The 23,080-nt window shown below is 38.2% G+C and overlaps 1 pseudogene; it reads right to left on the bottom strand.

The window, feature by feature from the left end:
* LOC146548240 (NACHT, LRR and PYD domains-containing protein 12-like) overlaps positions 1 to 23,080 on the bottom strand; it is a 233,326-nt pseudogene that overhangs the window by 65,245 nt on the left and 145,001 nt on the right.

The following is a 23,080-nucleotide window of genomic DNA, read 5'->3' as shown; positions in this document are numbered from 1 at the left end:
GATAACGAGGGAATGAGACACAGAAGGAGGACACAGCTGGGAGTGATTGACAAGACGAGACAGAGGAAACGCAAACTAAACACACTGACATGAGACACGGACCTTCACAACAAAGCAGGAAATACAAAGACTGAACTTAGAGGTACAACAAAACACAGAACCAAAACGTAAGAATAAACAAAGATACATCATGAAATCAAAGATTAACAATACAAAACAGAAAACACTGAGTCACAGACCCAGGATCGTGACAGTTTTATTGAAAATATCCTTTTTATTTCTCATTGCACTCTGAAATGAAAGCATAGTACAAATAAGCAGTTGGAGTTAAAAATAAATCATGAAACACATTTATAGACCAAAGTTTATTCTAAACGTTTGACTGAACACACCCGTGGCTTCTGTCTACAATAGAAATCAAATATTCTCCCATATCTGTGGCAGATGTTCCCGTAAACGTGGACCTTGTAATAATAATAATAATAATAACTTTATTTATAAAGCGCTTTCAAACAAAGTGCTGTACAACTAAAGAGATAAATAAAATAAAAGCGATACATAGCAATACAGGTAAAAGACACAATACAAGTTAAAAACAATAAAAATGTAAAAACTAAAAGCCATAGAATTAAGACATGTAGGATCGGGTGAACAAATGTGTCTTCAACTTGGTTTTAAAAACCTCCACAGAGCAGCCTGCCGAATATCTTGTGGGAGGTTGTTCCACAGAAACGGGGCATGAAAAGAAAAAGCTCTCCAATTGTCTTTTTTCTGGCTCTAAGAACTTTTGGAAGACCAGAGTCCTGAGATCGGAGAGCACGAGATGGAACATAAAGGTGTAAAAGGTCGGAGAGGTATGAAGGTGCCAATCCGTTTAAAGCCTTGTAGGTGAGCAGCAGGACCTTAAAATCTGCTCAAACCTGACAAGGTAGCCAGTGAAGACATCTCAGAACAGGGGTAATGTGCTCAAATTTCCCAGTTCTTGTTAAAATGCAAGCAGCTGCATTTTGCACCAACGCCAGAATCTCAGGTTAAACCTCACAAAACTTTAACAACCACCAAACAGCTGAAACAGTAAATGAGAGCAGGAACACGGATTCTGCACAAAGACGTAAACACAAAGCTCAGAGCCGCCGACACATCAGAATCAGTGAGATGTCGCCTTTCTCACCCGATGGCACGGACACGGTCGGGGCTGAAAGCCGACAGCTCGCTGATTCTGATGTTTCGGCGGGTCCACGCTTTGTGTTTACGTCCTTTTTACGCTGATTCTAAAGCTGTTAGTTTTATCTCTCTCCAAACAATATTGACTGAACCAGCAGCAAAAGAAGATCCAAACTACGCTTCACATAAACATCGTCATGAACTCACTCTGACTTTTGCTGTTTTGCTTCCACCAGGATAAAAATCACACTTCATGCACAGCTCTCTCTCTCTCTCTCTCTCTCACACACAGTTTCCTGTCTTAAAATCTGTTTTCTGCATTATTCGCTTGCTTGTTACGCACAAGTCTACCGTTGTTTACTATGGAACGCCAGGACTGCCATAATGAATTAATTAAATACACCATTAAATAATTAATTAAATGTGGCAATAATTAATTAAAATTGGAATTAATTAATTAAATAAATAGTTATGACACATGTAATTAATTAATTATTGACACATTTAATTAATTATTTATGTATTTCACATTTTAATTAATTATTGACACATGTAATTAATTAATTATTGACACATTTAATTAATTATTTATGTATTTCACATTTTAATTAATTATTGACACATTTAATTAATTATTGACACATTTAATTAATTATTTAATGATATATTTATTTATTTCATTTTGGCAGTCCTGACGCCTGGCTCTCGTCATGAAATAATTTTATCTGTCAGCCTCACCCATCAAACTCAGGGGGCGGGGTTAACGCTGCCCATGCAGCTTCTCTAACATTTGATTGGTTGCCGTGCAAAGTAAGTCAAAACAGGTCGATCCTAGAAAATCGATTGCTTGTGTAGACTTGGGGCAGCCAGTTATCCCAGAATGCAGATCAAATCACAAGCAGCAATGGTGGTGGTGTAGTTTTAAAATACCCCGTTTTTCTGTCACCAGCTACACTTTTAACAGTGTTTTAGCCGCGAATGTCGCGACGTATGTCTGGTCAGGTTGTCAACATAGAACATGTTTGCAAAAGTGCTCAGATGTTTTCAGAGATTTCACTAGCTCTGCTAACAGTTAGCATGCAGAGTGCACCGAGGGGGTTACGTTAACCGGTTTGTTTACATATTCCACTCTCCGTGTTCCACATGTTGCATTCGCAGATTCTCATTTTCACCGAACGATCGTCTCTTTCCGCCTGGTCTTGTGTCTCTGTGCTTCTGTAACATAAAGAACGAGCTGACATTTTTCTCACGAAACCAGCGATCAGCTCAACAGACCCTCAGTTTACCTGCATGCATCCTCCTCCTCATCTGTCAGCTGTTTAACACCTGCTGCTAATTCAAGAAACACGCCTAGTTACCTGGTGATAGTCACAGTTTAACTGGGCAGCCGGTGCTCGATATAACGCAATGTCAGCGCATTTTTCTGCACAAGATAAGTAAATATAGTGTTTTCCCCGAGCGCAGAGCTGCTGGAGCTCGTTTCCTTACAGAGCACTTTATAGGCGAGCCAGCTTTATCAGCGGCTGATGTCCAATCACCGGCACACAGCTTTCAAACCTCAGCTGAGTTTTAGCTCTCAGTGGTTAAACGCTGGACTTCATTCACTCAGGTTCTGTCTGTCGGGTCACGTTTACTTCGCTGTTTTATTTACAACTGAGCAAATCGGTTTGGCTGAGGTTAAAGTTACGTTTCATAACTGCATAGTTTCACAGACGTTTAATGGTTCACTGGCACATGTGTTAGACTGAACTATCATCTAAATATCATCTGTTTTTTAATAGTTATTCAACTGTATTCTAAGCACCAGCTGTCTGTTAGAATGTGATTTTTTTTCTCTCTGTTGGCAGAGGTATAAAAATGCGCAGGAAAATCTGACATGCATGGCAAACTTCACCGACGATATTTAGGGAGGAATAAACACACATCAAACATAAATGAACCATTTGCCTGTCTCCATAATTGAGAGAATTTTCTCTTCTTATGTCAACACTCTCTCTCTTTTTTTTTTCTTTTTTTTTGCTTTTTCGGTCATGTTATGTTTACCTGTCAAAGGCTTGTTACAAACTATGGAACACATTGTGCAGACTTCTGGATGTTAGAAGAAAACGAATACTGCTCATGAATGAGACTAAAGGCAGGAAGGTGTCCTGTAAAACTAAACATGTTAATAGGACCTCCCTGTTTATATCATAGTTTATGATATAGCACGTGTATTTCAGTAATAGCCTGCTGAGGCCACTATACGTGCTGGCCTCATATCAAATGTGAAGGCAGACTGAGTCTATGTTTGACGTTTTTTATATCTAATCTTCCTTTTCAAACATTTAAACAGCAGCGAGTCTGCAGCTGAGGGAATACAAATTCAAATTGTCGGAACAGGTTTGCTCGTTTCTTGGATTCATTTGGTGATTTATTAAATGTATAACTGTTATTCTAATCTGCTGCTGAGTCTCTTACACTTTTCTTTATGCTGTATATTTTCACGTCTCTGGAATAGTTGGCAGTTAGATAGTCAGCTGGGAAACTTTGTGTTAACTCATGGAGCTGAGGATATCGTGGATATGCTGACCTCGCTGCGTGGTGTACAGAGCGAGGTCAGCATGATTAATATTCACAATAAAAATATTAGCCGAACATCATGAAGTCTGTATGTGTTTCATAGTGTCGAACAACCTTTGTACAGTTAAAGCCAGCAGTTACTACATGACGGAAACACCAACGTTATCTCTTTTATGTGTTTATACACAGGTCACGCTGATTACTGAACAAAAACCCAAAGATCAGATGTTAAACAGATTTATTTGCTCTCTCTCCTCCTTAAACATGTTTTTAATGTTAGTTATAATTCAGAATTGGCGACTGAAACACGTAGGACACATAAGAACATCAGGAAATAAAACATCGATAAATATAACCTCAGTAAAAGAAGTCAGCGGGGGTTACTACAGCTGTGTACCGGGGCCTGCGCTTTGTCGGTGGGATTGCTTGTGAGGCGAGCGGGTCTATCCCACGCTTTGCCGTGAGACTGGGACGACATCTCCGAAATCATCGAAACACTTTTGCAAAGAGGCTGTATCTTGACAAACCGACCAGACACATGAAGATTAAACCACTACATTCTCGGCTAAAAAAATATTAAAACGGTATTTGGTAACACACAAACAGGGTTTTTCAAAGCTCAGTTCTGTTAGCTTCCACATGCCGGTTGTTGTGTGCTAGAAACAATGGCCACCAGGCCAAAGCAATGGTTTTGACTCGATCAGCGTTAACCCCGCCCCCTGAGTTTGATGGGTGAGGCTGACAGATAAAATTATTTCATGACGAGAGCCAGGCGCCAGGACTGCCAAAATGAAATAAATAAATATATCATTAAATAATTAATTAAATGTGTCAATAATTAATGAAATGTGTCAATAATTAATTAAAATGTGAAATACATAAATAATTAATTAAATGTGTCAATAATTAATTAATTACATGTGTCATAACTATTTATTTAATTAATTAATTCCAATTTTAATTAATTATTGCCACATTTAATTAATTATTTAATGGTGTATTTAATTAATTCATTATGGCAGTCCTGGCGTTCCATAGTTTACAGCGCTGTCGGCTGCTGTTTTTTTCCTTTTACTTACTTCCGAAAAGAAAACCTAATTTCTGCCGTTCAACAGGCTTCTGAACAAATTTAAACTTTTTAAAATTATGCAAATTGCAAAACACTGTGTCTGTCATAAAACCGCTGTAACTTCAGAGGTAATGTTCATATGTCGATTAATGGTTTTCTTTCGTTTTTGATCTACTGTAGAATATTTTTATAAAACCACCTTCATGTTTTTCTGTTTTATCTTCAGCTACTTTGACACAAAGGCCTCTGCTGTGATGCTCACACCTTTGATAAAGTCTTGCGAGTGTCAGCTTCCTTTTTATAGATACAAAAATATGTAAATGTACTGATCTGAATTATAATATTTCTGACTGTCTGAGGCAAAATTTCCCAGATTAAAATTGAATTGAATCGAATCGTGGATCGAATTGATTCAGGACCTTGTGAATCGGAATCAAATCGATTCTAGAAATCAGTGACGATACCCTGCCCTATTTGCGACCATGTCAACATCCAGTCCAGGCTTTTTCAAGATTGGTACTACCACAGCTGATTTAAAACATTCAGGAAAGACTCAATGAAGTATTTAAAAGAAACAGGTTGTAGGGTCCTAATGCTGACCACAGTTCCTTTATAGCCCAGGCTGGTAGAGGATCCAAAGAACAGGTTGTACATCGAGCTGCTTTTACAAACTTACTTAATCCAGAAAGGGAAATAGAGATGGACCGATGCGATATTACGTATCGGTCCATCTCTATTTCTATTAATTTACGTCAGTATCGATACTGATTTTGTATGTATTTTGAAGGATTTGAACCAAAGGCAAAAAATACCATGAGCAAAAAATGGCAGTCATGATTATAAAATAGGGAGGATTCTTTTTTTTTAACATAGGTTAAACTCTTTAAATAAAACAACAAGTTTATGGGCTTTCTTGTTATTCACAAGTTTCAGCGATTTAGCCCAGAGTCTAAAGTCATTCAGCCATCTGTTTATACATGGTTTAGCTTTAAAGTATCTGCATTTGTGAAGAAAAAATTTTCCCATTAACAAAAACGTCCTAATCAACAGGTCAAAATCTGCATTCTCAGCAAGTATTCCAAATTTTATTACTGTCACCGTCAAATGTGGTAACTGAATTCTCCTGGACTGTAGCCAGCTCCACATGTCAGTCCAGAAGGAGTGCACTGATTCACAGTAGAAAAACAAGTGATCCAGACTTTCAATATCATTTTCACAAAATGTGCAGGCGTTCACATCTAAGTTAAATTTCCATCTTAAGAATTCATTGGTTGGATAAACCTCATTAATGATTTTAAAGTGAACCTCTTTTACTTTAGGGGAAAGAGGAAGTGAAATATACTTTTTTCTTATCGCCTTAACCTCCATGGTCTCAAATTCTTTAAGGATATAATTTCTTTTAACCGGATTAGGGCAAATGTCGTTGATCAAAATATTCCTGATCACTTTGTTTGTAAACCTGCTGTCACCAAATTCAGCTCCAGCTATGCAGAGCTGCCTCAGTCCAGGAGAAATTTTAGAGTGCACAATATCTTCTTTTATCCTTGATCTCAAAGGGACTGGAATGGCTTTCACTAGGGATTTATATCTGTTAGCAGTACATCTTACATCAAATTTCTCACAAAACGTATCATGTTTTAATAAGACCCCATTATCATCCGTAAAATGAGCTACAGCCCAAATCCCTTTAGATCTCCATTCATCCATGTACACAGATTTCCTACACAAACGGATATACCTGTTGTTCCATATAGGGGTATTGTGAGGAGTAAAGTTATGTTTGTAGATTAATTTCCAGTAGAGAAGGACCTGCTGATGGAAAGCTGAGAGTTTAACAGGTAACGAACTGCAATCAAAGTCACAACGTAACAAAAAGTCTATTCCACCCATTTTGCCAAAAATCACACTGGGAATAATGTTCCAAAAGGAATTTTTGTTCCTAATGAAAGATCTTAACCATTTCAGTTTTAGTACACCATTCATAACATCAAAGTCAATGGCATTAGCCCCACCCTCTTCATAATTCTTAATCATATCATTTTTCTTTATATAATGACATTTGTTCCTCCATATGAACCTAAAATTAAGATTATTTATAGATTTAATTAGTTTTGGAGATATGGGCAGAGAAAAGGCTGGATAGATTAGTCTGGACAGACTGTCCATTTTGGTTAGCAAGATTCTCCCAAACAGAGTTATGTCCCTTTGCAGCCACCTGTTTAATATAGACTTACACTTTTCTATATTGGCACAGATATTCTTATTTTCTGTTGATGTCTTATCCTTGCAAATTACAATGCCCAGATACTTAACCTCTTTTTTTATCTGTATATTATCTATTGCTTGCAGGGGACACTCATGCAGAGCTAGAATTTCTTATTCATTAATATTCAGCTGCAGGCCAGAAGCTTTGGAGAAGTGGTTGATCGCCTGTAAGGCTAAAGGAATCTGGTCCTCGTTTTTTAAAAACAGGGTGGTATCATCTGCGAGCTGACTGATTATTATCTGTTCACCCATCACAGTTAACCCCTCAATGTGACTGTTTTTAATCAAAATAGATAACTCAGCAACCATGATGAACAGAAGTGGTGAGCTGCTACATCCCTGCCTTATCCCTCTATTAACCTCAAACCTTGAACATGTACCATGTTCTAGCAAAACAGAGCTGTTAATGTCATTATATAGCATCTCTATAACATTGATAAATTCCTCTCCAAAACCAAAAGACTGCAGAGTTTTGAATATGAACGTATGTTCAACTGAGTCAAATGCTTTGTAAAAATCCAAGAACAGCATGTATCCTCTCTCTTGTGTCACGATGAGTTGTGTGGCTGTCAGTGGCTGGACCCACGTGCAGGACTCAGAGACAAAACATTAACTTAAACGACAGCTTTATTTGCTGGTGAGTCACCCTTGGCGATACATAAACAACAACTTAAACTAACTAGACTGGAGATGATGAAGGTAGACGACAACGAATACACACACAACAAACGTGGAGGACGCAACAACTGGCAGAGAAAAACACAGGGCTTAAATACATACTGAGGTGATTAGGGAATGTGAAACAGGAGGAGAACACAGCTGGGACTCATCAGACATGACAAGACAAGGGGCGGCAAAACTCAACACATTGACATAGTACACAGACTTTCAAAGTAAAACAGGAAACTGAACAGACGTGGACTAAACTAGGGGATACAGTGACAGAACAAGAGACACACTGACAGAGATGACTGTATACTAACAGAAGTAACACAGAACCACGACCTAAGAAGGAGAACACAAGAAATGCCAAGGACCTAGGGAGTTAGGAATACTAGCGACAAAAATCAAACCCAAGAGAATCAAAACACATCATGAAATCAAAGATAACTAATACAAACAGAAAAACACTGAGTCCACAGACTCAGGACCGTGACATCTTGGATTATTTCACTGTACTCAAGGAGGTCCAAAACCAGCCCAATATTGTTATGAATTAGTCTTCCTTTCAAAAAACCTGATTGTGTTTCACTGATAATGTTTGAGATGCCTTTCTTTAGCCTCTCAGCTACAGCTCCAGACAGGATCTTATAGTCAGTGTTTAAGGTGATGGGTCTTAAATTGTCTAAAATTCTTTTATCCTTACCCGATTTAGGGATCAGGGTTATCAGCGCTTGTTTCATGCTCGGCATCAGTTCTTTTTTTCTCTATCGATTCCTTTAATGCATCAAACAATAAAGTTCTTAGGTCCTTCCAGAAGAATTGATAAAAATTAGTAGTGAGTCCATCTGTCCCTGGGGACTTGTTTAATGCCATTTTCATGACCACCAAATCCAGTTCCTCAATTTGGCGGCCGCTACTAAGTTTTAAAATTACTCATACTAATCTTTCTGGGTCACAAAATAAACTTTTAACATATTTTCAGGCGAGAAAGTAGCTGTGTAAACATCAAATATCTGCTCGGTTTATCAAGATACCGCATATTTGCAAAAGTGCTTCGACGTTTTCGGAGACGTCTGCTACCCACCAGCACTATAGCCAGCCGGGAGCTCGAGGGTCACTGAAGCCACCGAGAACGGCACAACTCCCGGCACATCGTTTTCAGATCACCGCGGACTTTCGCTACTCAGGTTAAACGTGATATATAAGTCCAGGGCCGTGCAGAGACGTTTAAAGGGGCGGGTGCTCAAAGTTAAAAAGGGGCACATTGAACCAGGCTGAATAACAACAACACACATTCATCAACAATCTAATATGGAAAGGGCAGGGCTGTGTTGATCTGAGACTCTAGACATTAAAAAGTCCACAGGAGAGATGGTAGCTGATTAAACAATTGTCATGAGATAATAACAAAATGCAAAGATTGGTGACAGCGCTTGGAACCATAAGGCAACAAAAAACTGTGACATAAACTCGGCTCTGCCTGTGAATCACTCTTTGCTTCTCTTCTTCCTTCCATCCCATCATTTCATATATCACTCTCCACTTGCTGTCTATCTGAGAACAAGGCACAACTTGCTATTGCAATAAACTATAATCTAATTATCCACACCTAACAACTCTTGCACTTAATCTATAATAAAATGATGACAGAAAAATGTTATAGCCCTGCCTTTAGTAGCCTCACACAGCTCCTACTGTTTCCTCCTCATGTCCTTACCAGCCATGTCTGCACAATGTTATATCATGAGTAATAATTTTTTTAAATCCAGCTAAATAAAACACACACATGCACACACAGTGACATTTTAGACCTTCTTCAGAATACTGTATATACTATGGGCATCATGGTGCTGATCCAGAATCCTTACATTATTATTCATTACTAGAGCTACAATAATAAAGCAATGAGGAGGGGGAAGTAATAAATATGAAATAATGTATTTATGATGATTGCATTTGTTTCACTATCCACTCTGTGCAGGGGCAAAGCTTATTACATGTTTAAACTGTAGAGATACAATCATTTTGCTGCTGTAAAATCCAAATTTTGTCTTATTAAATATATAAATCTAATATAATCTGCTTCTTAATGTATGTTCTTTAAAATACAGCGTGTGTTTTTTAATATATTATAATTATAATAATTATTATGTGGACATGCATATTAGATCGTTTTTTAGTGAAATATAATCCCCTCAGAAAGGCAGGAAATGCTCTGTAATAGAGCTGGGCGATATATCGAGTTTTTAAAAAATATCGATATATTTTTATACGAGATATAAGATGTGACAATATCCTTTATATCGATATAGTCTATGTTACGTTATAATTATACTTGCGGAGCCGCAAGTTTGCCTCTCTTTCGTCCACTTTCGTCTTTACGCAACGTTACTCGGCCTCGCCTCTCCTTCACTGAACACAACTCCCCCTCCTCCCCCATCGCTTCACCTGCAGGAAGCGACAAGATGGACACGGCAAATCCGTTAACGAGTTACTGCGCATCGCCCCGTGCGTGGGGCTGGACGGCGTCAACGTGTTAGCTAGCTAACCACGCTAACGAGCTAACCACGCTAACGCCATGCAGCCCAGAGGTGCTGCACGGACTAAAATCCTTTCATTTTCTCAAAAGTTGACAGCGCGCCTTATGTATGAATTCTGGTTGTGCTTGATGGCCGCGCACCGATTTTATGTGGAACACAGCGCTCAGCAATCTGTCAAAAAATGTTTTAGTACGACTTTGGTAAGCTACGGAGCTGCAGCGCTTGATGGATTGTCGGAGCATTACGGCTGAGCCTCGCGGAGTGATACGTACTGTGCTTCAACGTAATATTACCCTACTGTGTATAAGGACCATAAATGGCACCTGTTAAGAGACGTGGTTGCGAAGCGGATTTCAAACTCCAGGTTGTCAGTCACGCAGTACAAGTTGGGAACAGAGCAGCTGTGAAATCTGTCCTTGTTATAGTGCTCATCTTTTAGTTTACATTTTGACTGCACATTTGTGAGCTTTTTGTTATGCACAAAAACAACATTGTTTTCTTTTATTTATGGAGCATTATTATTTAATAAATGCTGATCATTTATTTCTGAGTAAATTTTATGTACATCTGCTCTATGTTAATAAAAGTGCCTGTGTGACATCTGGGACACAGCTTTGACTAAGAACTCTCTTTTTGTTCTTACTTTATGGCTTTAAAAAAAAGAATATCGAGATATATATCTTATATCGCCATCCAGCTAAAAAATATCGAGATATGAATTTTGGGTCATATCGCCCAGCCCGACTCTGTAACTTACTTTAAAACTAAATATGTTCACTAAAACGGTGACAGAGCTACAGACCCATGACAGCCTTACACAGGTAGCCAGCAGCTGTGACCAGCACTACTTGTGCAGTTAATAAAAGGACAGGTAATGTTTGTCGCGCTGTTGCACACGGAGCACGCTCGTTTGTTTCAGTTCGTCAGTTGCAACAAGACAGCTTACCAACGTGTACGTAATAAGCTAATACTCCTGTGTGCTACACACTACAGTGTACGCTGTACACCTACTTACTGGGTTTGTCGCATCAGTCTGTGTCTCTGAGTTAACTTGTGTTTCTCCTACAGCTCCGGACCACAAAAAATGCGCGTGCTCTTTGTGAGCTCGTTCCCGGCTCGTAACCAGCGCGTTCTGCCGTCGAGGGCGATCATTGGTTAAATGTGATCATGTGACTGATGCAAGCCAGATCCTTTTATTTAGCAAAACTATGATTAATAGTTAAATATTATTGTTGAGGGGCACAGACAGGACTCCGCACGCACACACACATAAAATAAATAAATAAATAAATAAAAAAAATTTAAAAGTTGCCTCAACAAAAGGGCACTTTGGGCACTCATCAGGAAAGGGGCGGGTGCTCAAGCCCCTCTAGCCCCCCCCCCCCTGCACGTCCCTGCTCTTGAGTGAGCAGTGATGATTGAGCAGTCTGTTTTATTTTGCAGATTCAAGCTGCTCTTCAAAATTTTCACCACCAGATGTCACCGGAGAGGACTGTGTTGAAAAGCTTCGAGTAATGAACAGTTTTTCAATACAAGCTTCAGTGCTTCGGAAAGCTTCATTTGGCCCTCACTACTTCCAGCATATCCAACCTTCTGAGGACCCAGCCCACGTACACCGCGAAGGCCGGGTCCTCGGGAGGATGCAGCCGATGAATTTGGACGTTTAGTTTTAAAGACGTCGTGATAAGGGCGGGTCTTACTGTGAACCTGCGCGCTCATTGGCTAATAACTTGAGATTGACAAGTCGTTATCCAATGAGCGCGCGGCTTCTCCCAACATAAAGTAGTTTCCTTTGAAAAACCAAAGTCTGATTATTTTTGCCTCCACTGACGGAGCCTGTTGTTCCCGCCACAGAGACACAGTAATGTCAGAGCGGTGTTAACACTCACCTGCCTCAGCACAGCTCTCACTCTCTTCCTGCTCTCTCAGCTAAACTCACTTCCTCTCTACTTACAGGAAACCAGCGCTCAGAGGAGCCGAGCGGCCTCACGTTTCACCCACAGACACGAACAGCGTGGAATTATTTTATGTCATAAGAAGAAACATATTCATGTTAACACTCACCTGCATCAGCTCCACCTTCCTCCTCCTGCTGCTCTGAACCAGTGATGGGTCGTTCGCGAACAAAATGGCTCTTAGAGCCGGATCTTAGACGTGAACGACGTCCCGTGTTTTTTTTTCTTTCTCTCAGCCCCTCTCTCTCTCTCGCACTTTTTTTCTGCTTCACTCTGCACACGAGCTTTGTGCTCTACGCTGGGCAGAGGGGGGAGGGGCGGTAGTTACACTCAGCAGTAGTGATGTGCGATACCACTGATTTTCTTTCCGATCCGATACCAAGTAATATTCAGGGTGGTATCGACGATACTGATCCGATACCGATACTTTGTACAAAAACGTATTTTATTTATTGTATCTCAAATTATAGCATCATAATGATTACAGGACATCAAATTACTTGTTCTTATCACTTAATAATGTAAGGTTCATTATATAGAAATAAAAAAACTGAAGTTGTGCGCTATTTGAACATAGGTGGTGGGTTGTAGAGCAGACTGAAAGCTTTAAGTTCATCCTCTGATTAAAAACTCAGACCCACAGATACAGGAAGTATAACCCTGGTGTAAGAAAGGAAACAGCAACACGGCAGCCATCTTTTTCCTCCCATGATGACCAGTGTCCCAGCAGAAGCTGGGGTTTGTTAGATCCTGTTCGATCCAGAGAAAACAGGCTAAAAGAGTCGATCAGGGGGGATCATGGTTTTATTATGTGCTCGTTATGATTGAAGCTCTGGTTGTGTGTTAGAGACAGAACCTGCAGATTCCTCCACTCTGCCTCCTCCTCTGCGGGAATCAGCCTCTTGGCTGGTTTTATTCACCAACGTGAATAAAATCATCAAACTAATCCAAGTTCATTGTGAAATGCCTGAAAATGGAGGAATAAATCTGTCAGTTACCGTATAAAGTTTGAGTTTGTCAGTGTTTTACACGGAGATGGTCGTCAGATGTTGAATGTTTAGCATGAATGTTCCACATCTGGAGAAACCTTCAAGATTAAAGCCAGTGAAAAGTGAAGAGTTTCTGCAGCAGCCGCACTTCCTGCAAATCTGTTCTTTCAAAATAAAGTGAAGAGTCTAAAATTATATTCACGACAGGTTTAAAGGTGAAGGTGGTCACATGGTTTTAGTGGAATGCCTACGTGGGCGCGTCTGAGTGATTTTGATTCAGATTCGTGCAGCGTGGAGCAGTAAACACTTGTTTTTGTTCATCTGGACTCGTGAATGATTCCAGTTAGCACATTTCCAGCCAATGAAACGTAACTACAGATGAAGACAAACACATTTAAGCTGCCTGACTCTCGCGTGTGGGTGCGTGTTCCCATTTTCAGTCTGTTTTAGTTTTCAGTTTAGAGGAACGCTGCAAACTCACAAAAACTTCTTTCTTGTGAGGTTTTGTTGTCAGACTGATAAAAGCAGCAGCAGCTGGTGTTTGATGAGCAGACGTGTGTTTCCTGTTCTGTAATAATCAGCTTGTTACCATCACATAATGAACTCAGCCGTGACCAATGAGGCCGTCCTTGTGCGGTTCTCTGGCGCTGATTCTGACTGTGACCTTGACCTCTGCAGGGTCGCCTCTGCTCGTGGCTGAGCTCGTGTTTGTCAGGCTGACAAAATAAAAGCTTCTTCATTTCTGTGGCTGAAGAGGAGTCTGCTCTTCTTCACCAACAGGAAGTGAAACATTTCTCACTGATTCTGAAATCTTCACTTGTCTCACAAATTCACAGTAACACACACACACGATTGTGTTTTCATATCCTTGTGGGGACATCTATTTGACATCATGCTCTCCTCAGCCTTTTACTCTAACCATTAAGACTGAATGCCTAACCCTGACCTGACTGTCCCTGACACTAAAACCACATTCTGAGTCTCACAAATGTCTTCAAACTTGTGGGGACGGGCATTTTGGTCCCCACAAAGACATGTAAACATGCACACACACAGGTATTAATGACCTCACAGGTTCATGTTTGGGGCTTTTAGCATCTTTGTGTGTCGCTCAGATTTAATTCACTCTTGTTTTGAGGTTTTGTGCCTTTTTGTTTCATTCTTTGTGCGTTTATTTTCTCTTTAAGCCTTTCAGGACTCGTGCTGTTGGCTTTTTCCTGGTGTGTTATTAGTATTTTTCATTTCTAAACTTATTCTAAAAGAAGGACCGATGGAACATTTATGTGAAAATAAACATGATCATTTAATGTTTTTGTCAATCACAGTGTTGGGACTAACGCGTTATTAAGTAACACGTTACAGTAACTACGTTATTATTGTGGTAACGAGCACGGTAACTAGTTATTATGCTAAAATCAGGAACGCGTTAGTCATTACTGGGATTTAGATAGGCTCGTTACTCGTTACTTCGTGTGGTGGCTATCGCGGAGCTTCCACAGATTCAGTAACATTAGCAAGTGGTGGAGGCCAGCAGGTGGAGGAGGGAAAGGGGGATGCAGAAGGAAAAGAGACCCGAGGCAGCCGCCGGTCCAAGTGTGAACTGAACTTCAGGTAAGAAGTTATGACCTGCAGTCTCTCTGGGTCAGATATAAACCAAGTTTAGGTGGAGTTTATTTTTGTTATTCTGACTTTTTCCGTACTGCATACTAGCTAGCATGACAGAGTTTCTATACAGCTGGGTGGTGCTATGAAGTTAATGATGTTGAACTTTATTTTGTTCATAAGTTATTAGAATTGCCAACCGTCTCATCTGGTATTCAGAGAAAATATTACGCATTTCTTATTGAGGGAAAAGGAACAGTTAGTCCCGTAATTCAGCTACAATGAAAAAGGCACAAAGCTGGAGTTATTCTGTGTCTTTGCTGCACAGCTGCCTCTTCTTCTCTCATTCTCTCCCCTCCCTCTCCCGTTTCTACTTCAATCATGAAAACTGATCAATGATCAGCTGATCGTCTCTCTTGTTTGTTTATCTCCCACTTTGCATCAGAAAGAGGAAACCAGCGGAGTTCACGTTAAACAACAGCAGCACGTTTAAGCTTGATCAGCTGTTGTTAGAATTTATTTAATATTAATTTCTAGTATCAGCTGATGTTTGCTGGAGCCACAGCTGCAAAAAAGCTGCTGGTCATGATGTCGGTTTGGTTATGTGGTGAGAGGGAAACATGAAGATGAAACCAGGAGATGTCCTTACTGAATCATCAGAGCTGTGATGGAGAAACAGGTTTACCTTTTAGGTGACATGAATGAGTTGAAGGGAAGTTATGAACTGTTTCTGAGAGACAAATAACACCAGGTTCCTTTTTTAGGTAGCTGACAGCTGGTAACTGTGCAGGGGCGGGTCTAGCAAAGTTTTGCCAGGGGGGCCAGGTAGGGCATTAACAGGGAGAGGGGGGCACAAGGAAATACTTTTCTTTCTTATTCTCATTTAAAGTGTCTCGCTTTTAAAAAATAATTATCTGAATCTTACAACAAACGATTGATAGATTGATGCATATACACCATCAAGACAGTGAGCATCACTGTCACAACAGCGTTTGTTTTCATTCAAAGGCTTTAGGATTTTTGCTATAATGGTGGGCCGGTCTCTAGTCAAAATGCCCAGGCTGATTTTTTTGTCCCAGTCCAGCCCTGTATGCAGCTCATCTGCAGTCTGGTGTTACCAACATCTTCCTATTCAGAAGGCAGAATTTCCGAGTTCTGAGTACAATCGAAAGCACCACGACTGCAGTTTTTGTGTTGGATGTAAAAGGCGCACATGATGCTGTGACGTAGGCTAGAATCATGGTGGCGGTCAACGGCGGTCCAGGCGTGGGATTTCTCTCGTGGAAATATGCACATTATCTTTTCCTTTCTATTGGTAGGTGGCACAGTGCACTTGTGGCAGGTAAGCAAGCTAGAAGACTGGCAAAGTTATGGAAGCAACACATTAACAAGAGAATTCTGAGTAAAACCAAAGTTACTTTCCCTAGTAACTAGTTACTTTGAAAGTAACGAGTAACTTGAAGTAACTGAGTTACTTTTGAGAGAAGTAACTAGTAATGTAACTAAGTTACTAATTTAAAGTAACTTACCCAACACTGGTCAATCATTAAAAATAAATCCTGGTCTTTCATTTTGCTGCTGCATTGTTCACAGAAACACATATTTTCCTGTTTCTTTCTGTTTGTGTGTTTCTGCTTTTGCCTGTTTAGAGCTGCTGAGCAGGAAAACCCAGACGAACAAAAACCTCTTTTAAGTAAATGTTTGAGTCACTTTGGGTCTGAAATGTAAAAATCTGCAGACTGAAACAGATTTGAAGGCATCACAGGAACAGCCTCACATTCAAAACATGAAAGAGAGGACTTTTATTTTGAAACACTCAGGAAATGACAGAGGGAAAGTTTTTTAATTAAAACAAATTATTAGTTTATACAACCACCAAAACTATGATGATCCTCCTTCTCCCTAAGATGGCAAACTGAAACACAAGTTTCCTTGTGGCTCAGGAAACTAACCACTCCAAGTTGGTGACTTTTGGAGATTTATTTTCCTGGATGATTGAGAATGCATCAAGACGAACACAAAAGGAAGTTCACCGCTTTTAGCAGCTCCCTCCCAGACAAACAAAGAGGCAGTTGGCAGTTAGAAATCAGCAATCATTCACACACCCCCACTCCCCTCCAGAATTCTCAGGTAACAACCTAATTTACATATGAATGACTAGCCAATTTAGCTTCCACTTGGCTGAAGCTAAAGCCTAGCTAAAAGCCTACCAGCCATTTGGCAACTCAGCCCATCACACGTCCACGTCTCTCCTTGTTTCGTCTTTTATTATGAAAGGGTTGTGTTTCCATGTTCAGTGTGTTTCATTTTGCTTCCCCTGTGGTGTCAGGTTCATTTGTGTCAGCTGTGTTTCCACTTCCCTCCTTTCTCTTCTGTGTGTTTAAGTCCGCTGTCTTCCTCTGGGCAGTGTTGGTGCGTTTTCCTCCGTTCACGTTATTCCGGGTTTCAGGTTATCTCCTGATTCTGTTTAGGTCCATGTTCATGTTCATGTTTTTTCATCAGAGTTTCTCGCATGCACCTCCTCGGATTCATGTTCATGTTTTTCTTGTCATAGTTGTCATAGTCATACCGAGTTATTCCCAGTATAGGTTTTAGTTTCCGCCCCTGTTTGCTGGGCCTTGTTTTGTGTTCGTGTTTTTCAACCTAATAAATGGTTTGTTTTTTTGTTAAGATTCAGTTCCATCTCTCCCTTGTCTGCTTCCGGGTTCATATTGCAATCACATCAGCCACAGTGACAATAAACTTATTTTGATTTTTAACTTTCTTTATTTTTTCAACAATATTATGTATATATAAACATTTTGCATCTTACAATATAAAGCCTGGATCCTGCACATATTGCACTTTGAACTTTAACTGTGTTGTCTGTTTATTGGAGATTGTACTACTTGAATTCATTATCCTGGTGATATAACACATTAATTCTCCATTTGGAATCAATATAGTATATAATACAGTATCTGTCTATCCATCTATATAGCTATTGAATTGAACTGGAGTGAATGGAAGAGAATTAAATAATGGATTTCATGTTCATGTTTATCTATGTTGTAACAGTGACGACTTGAGACATCTGTTTGGCACTATATGAAGAGAATTAAATAAAATTTAAATAAAAATGATATTAACTGTATTTATACATTTTATATTTTTGGATGAGACACTGTCAGTGTGCTGTTATATAACTCAGGTATTTTTAAGGCCTGACTGGTGGCATTGGTGCCCATTGCTTTACTGTGCTGTTGGATGTGTATGTGGGCTATCCCTTGTACCTGACATTTGATTGGGCATCACTGTGTTGCTATGGTATGATCCTGGTAGTTGTTGTTAATAAAACAATAACAAATTCAAATTCAAACATTGCTGCATTCTTCTGTCACTGAGGATTCCAAACCTGCACTCAGTCTCCTCATTACTTTGGTATTGAACAGACAAACTTTGGAGCTCCTGCAAACTTTATTCACAAACTGCAAATATTTTACACAAATCTGCGACTGACAACAAGCACAGAGACTTCAAACAATCACTGAAGTAAGGACTGAAAGATTTACTTTAAAACAATAATGATTAAGACCTTTTTCGTAAGGTTGTTTTCCCTTGATTGCCAGCTGTTACTGTTTTTATCTTCATATCTTTCATATTTGTCCACCTAAACAATGCTTTAATGATACAGTTTGAGAAGTTTGATATGAATTTATCCAACTGACTTGAAACTGAAACTGACAACTGTCCTGTAATCTTACACAGAGAAACCAAATCCTGCGTCTTTGCCTTGACAGACGCCTAAAATGGCTCGAGCTGTGTTAAGTTACCCTTCACTGTGTCTGTTTCTAAACATTAAATCATGTGAATTTTTAAAGAAAAATCCAACAACAACAATAATAATATGTAACAGAGCAAAACGTCAGATGACTTAAATGTTCCTCTGCAACACAAAGTCAAAGTCTGCCTCCTCCACAGGCAAAGGAGAAGCTCCCACGCTCATCCAGTGCAGACCGTTGTGCTCTGGACAATGAAGTTCCCGCTTTCATGTTCCGACCTATCAGCGCACCTGCATGTGAGCTCCTAAGTCCACCACCTGCTGATGCCAGCTTTCAGTCGAAGGACACAGACAAGATCATGCATCCAGATTTGAAAAACGATCGTTCATCCCTGGATGATGAAGTGATGTTTTTCATGTGTCCTAGCGATGTTCCTCTGCCTCCGAGACCTCCACCCACTGCAGAGTTAGGTCTCTGCAGAAAGCGCAGGTATTCTACTGCTTTTTCTGTTAATGATGAAGAGGAACATTTGATGCCCAAACGCATGAGGCTGATGAGTTGGGATGTCTCTAAGTCTCCAGCTGCTGAGAAGGAGTATGTTTGCTTTACGTGTCCTGAAGAGAAGAGGTCTGAGTTACCTCTCAGCTCCCTCCAAGGCCATCCACCATCACAGGTCAATAATAATGACACTGACCAGTGTACCATTCTGCTGCCTCCTGAAATCCCAGTACCTCCAAGTCCTGCCCCTTTTGGAGTTCTAGAAACTGTTGATTTTCCTTTTGTTGATAATTAAATACATGTTTGTGGTAATAAATACATTTTTGAGCAAATACATGTTGAGATGATTCGGTTGCTTATGATGGTTATAATTATCCAAACAGTATTATTCCTAATAAGATCTTTACTTTTTATACTTATTTTCTCCATGACCTATTTTGATGTCTATTTTGAAGATCCACTCATATCGTGACAGTATGCTTATTCTCAGTAGAGTGTATAGCCACATGTGAACAAATAATAAATTAAAGTCACTCATTAACAACTTACCACATACGCCGGAGCTGAATTCAAGATGTAAGCAGACGTTTCACAGATATCTTGGTTGTCTTTCCATTTCCTACACTAACAGTATCCTGAGAATTGGCTTATAGAGCTGATATAAAGGTGAAATTTGATGACTTAATCGAAGCATCATCAGCTTAAATGCAAATGCAAACTAAAGTGTTTATCTTCCAGTCCAATCCAATCCATCTTTATTGAGAAAGCACTTTAAAAAACCCAGGACAAAACCAAAGTGCTGTACAGTAAATGAGTTAAGAACAATAGAATAAAACATAACAGTAAAAAAATAAAACACATAATACATAAAAAATGTAAACAGCCCTATATTTCAAAACAAGATAAAACAGCAAAAATAAACTAAAAAACTCAAACTAAAAACCAACATCTTACAAGGTGTCAAAGGTCAGGGTGAAGAGATGAGTTTTCAGGAGTGATTTAAGAACAGGCAGAGAAGAAGCCTGTCTAATTTCATTTTTCATTTCATTTTTATTTATTTCACACTTGGTACTACAAATCAAACAAAACAACCACATCTTCTGTCAACAAAACACAACAACCATGTGTGAAAAGGAGCAGGAAGAAGAAAATATTCTTATTAAACCCTGCCCCCTATCTACCATCGAACTTATATCACCGGTGGGCACCAAAAAAATCAGGAACAAACTAATATTGACATTTCTCTCCGGTCGAATCCCAAACCAACATCACATTCATTCGCATTCTTCATACTGAGTTATCGTTTTAAACATATAACACTTTTTAAAACATTGTAAATTTATACAATTCTTTAAATTATAATGAAGTGAATTCCACAGTCTTATACCCCTAACCGTTGTGCTCATTAATCTTTGTGTAGTCCTGGCTAACTGATGTTTAAAATAAAATTTCCTTCTATTCTCTTCTCCCCTTGAACACATCAAAAATACTCTTTGTAACTTAAAAGGCAAAATATTATTTTTAGCCTTAAACATAATTAATAATGTCCGTAATTTCACTAAATCTCCTAATTTTAATAATTTTGATTCTATAAATAATTTGTTTGTATGTTCTCTATATTTAACATTATGAATTATTCGTATAACTTTCTTCTGTAATAGGTTTAAAGGTTTTATGGTATTCTCATATGTATTCCCCCAAACTTCAACACAATAGTTGATATATGAAAAAAACAAAGAAAAATATAAAATACGCATTGTTTTATAATTTAATAAATCTCTTATACTACCCAAAATATAAATACTTTTGACCATTTTCTTTCTAATATGTTCAATATGAGATTTCCATGTCAAATTCTCATCCACTATTACACCCAAAAAACGAAATTCAGTAACTCTTTCAATCAATTCTTCCTCTATAAACATAATGACTTTATCCTCCTTTACACGATTGCCAAATATCATATATTTCGTTTTTGTCAGATTCAAAGATAATTTATTTACATCAAACCATTTTTTTATTCTTAACATCTCAGAAGTCATAATTTCAACCAAGTCTTGCAAATTCTCTCCAGAGCAATAAAAATTTGTGTCATCTGCAAATAAAATCGAATTTAACCTTTTAGATACGTCACAAATATCATTAATATATAAATTAAAGAGTTTAGGTCCCAAAATAGAACCTTGAGGAACACCACATACAATCTTCAGTCTTTCAGAAGTATTGCCAAAATAATAAACATATTGCAACCTATTCTCTAAATAACTCATTAACCAATTCAATGCTACTCCTCTCACTCCATAGTTATACAATTTAGAAATCAAAATAGAATGTTGTATCGTATCAAAAGCTTTTTTTAAATCAACAAATACTCCCACTGTGTATTTATTATTATGTGTTGCAGATGAAATATCTTCAATAAAAGTCAACAACGCTAATGCCGTTGACCTATTTTTACGAAATCCAAATTGGTTTTCATGTATTAGTTGATATTTTTCAATAAAACTATCAAGTCTTTGTGCAAAGAGTTTTTCTAGCAATTTTGAAAACTGTGATAAAAGAGACACTGGCCTATAATTGTTAAAACTATGCTTATCTCCTGATTTATATAATGGTATTACTTTTGCCACTTTCATTCTGTCAGGGAATACTCCTGACTGTAGCAAAAGATTAAAAATATAACAAAGAGGAGTACTTATACAATCTATTGTCTTTTTAATTATGACCATGTCTATACCATCACAATCAGTAGATTTTTTATTTTTACAATTTTTTACGATTGCTACTATTTCTTTTATGGTAGTATCGGCTAAAAATATGGAATTAACCATTCTATTATCACCTATCCAGGCTTCCTCATCTCCTGGATCATCATTTTTCCTGATTAGATTTGCTAAAGTAAGTCCAACATTTACAAAAAAAGAATTGAATTCGTTTGCTACTTCGGTCTTATCTTTAACAACTTGATTATTATTAATAAAATAATTAGGCCGAACTATGGGTGTGTTCTTATTACCCAATACCTCTTTAAAAATATTCCAAATGCCCTTAATATTATTTTTGTTTTCCTGAAAAACTTTATTATAGTAATCTTTCTTAGCTTTCCTCAATATTAATACCAACTTATTTTTATATAGTTTATATTTCATTTCCGCATTTTTAGTTCTATATATTATATAATCCCTATATAAATTATTTTTCTTTTTACACGCATTTGCAAGACCCTTAGTTATCCAAGGTTTCCTATTTATATTCTTTTTCTTATGCTTAAATGATATCAATGGACAATGTTTATCATACAAGGCCAAATATATATTTAAAAATACTCCGTATGCAATGTTGACCTCATTAACATAAACCTCCTTCCAGTCCGTTTCCATGAGATCTTGTCTAAACCTATTAATTGCTTCATCATTTCTTAACCTTCTGTAACTCACAAAACTAGCTTCTTTCTTTCTTTTCATTTTTAAATCGAAAATAAAAAAGACTGGTAGATGATCGCTTATATCATTTATGATGAGGCCACTTTCAATATTATTCTCCAAACTATTAATAAAAATATGATCAATTAATGTTTCTGATTTATCCGTTATTCTACTCGGCTTTATAATTAAAGGATAAAATCCTTTACCATATAATAATTCAAAAAAATCTGACGAAGCCTTATCATTTGTCACTTTACAAAGATCAATATTGTAATCACCACACAAACATACAGTCTTATTTCCCTTAACCTTACTCAATAAATTTTCTACTGCTTCTGTAAATAACTCAATCTGTGATCCCGGTTTCCTATATATACACGTTACAATTATATTACTTCTCTTTTCTATATCCAATTCTACTGTCACAGACTCCATTAAATCATCCATAACAACAGACATACATTCAACTTTTTTACATTTCAAATCACAATTAACGAAAAGTGCCACCCCTCCTGCCTTTGTCTTAATTCTATTCACAAAGTACAAATCGTATCCTTCAATACAAAAATTACAACCCTTATTCTCATCTA

Source organism: Mchenga conophoros, linkage group LG23, assembly GCF_057382185.1.
Source record: "Mchenga conophoros isolate Kocher_MC1m ecotype Shallow Benthic linkage group LG23, M_conophoros_male_GT1.1, whole genome shotgun sequence".
NCBI classification, from domain to species: Eukaryota; Metazoa; Chordata; class Actinopteri; order Cichliformes; family Cichlidae; genus Mchenga; species Mchenga conophoros.
Note: the sequence above shows the minus strand (reverse complement) of the source record. Positions and strands in the feature narration are given on the sequence as shown.